Source organism: Haemaphysalis longicornis, unplaced genomic scaffold (genome assembly GCF_048455015.1).
Source record: "Haemaphysalis longicornis isolate Haplotype H1 unplaced genomic scaffold, Haemaphysalis longicornis Haplotype H1 scaffold_7, whole genome shotgun sequence".
Lineage (NCBI taxonomy): Eukaryota > Metazoa > Arthropoda > Arachnida > Ixodida > Ixodidae > Haemaphysalis > Haemaphysalis longicornis.
In genome coordinates this window covers 99,335,502-99,336,068 of record NW_027526422.1, presented here as the reverse complement: position 1 = coordinate 99,336,068, position 567 = coordinate 99,335,502, and the positions used below count along the sequence as shown (strand labels likewise).

Genomic DNA, 567 nt, shown 5'->3' with positions numbered 1-567 from the left:
ATGCTCTGCATTTGATCGTGCCCCTCGCGAGGGGGATGTTTTCTTTCTTGCTCTCTGGGCACAAGGAAGTAGCTGCATCGCGTTTTTCTGCACACGCAAATTTAGCGTCTGCAACTGTCAGTGTACATGAATCATTGTGCTACACCCTGCACTCAACAGGCGTCGTCAAAGAGGCGCTTTAGAGACGCCGCGGAAAGATGTATTTCTTATTTTGGACTTCTATGTGAGGCCTCGCCCAAACGGGCAAGGCCTTTCAAAAATTCAGCACAAAGCTCATTTAAGTGCCCCTCCACACGGTAACCTTTAGTAAAAGGCGAAAAATTAATGCGCATGCGGAGGGACCTGAGCGTATGCCTATCCCGTTCGACCTCAAGGAGGCCACCCATCACGGCGCGTTAACATTCACCGATGGTGCGTTTAACGCTAATAAGAATCCACGACAGAAAAACGCGTGAAGCGACCCTATTACTGTTTCGATAAAAGGTTCGTCTTTGGGTCCAATGTATTTTAAGTTAAGTCTTTGGCAAGAGCAACTCTGAGAAATGTTTTTTTTTATATTGTCAAGCG

At 46.9% G+C, this 567-nt stretch overlaps 1 pseudogene; it reads right to left on the bottom strand.

Annotated features, from left to right (window-relative positions):
- Positions 1–229: 229 nt before the first annotated feature.
- Positions 230–350, bottom strand: LOC144147443 (U5 spliceosomal RNA; annotated as a pseudogene).
- Positions 351–567: the final 217 nt, after the last annotated feature.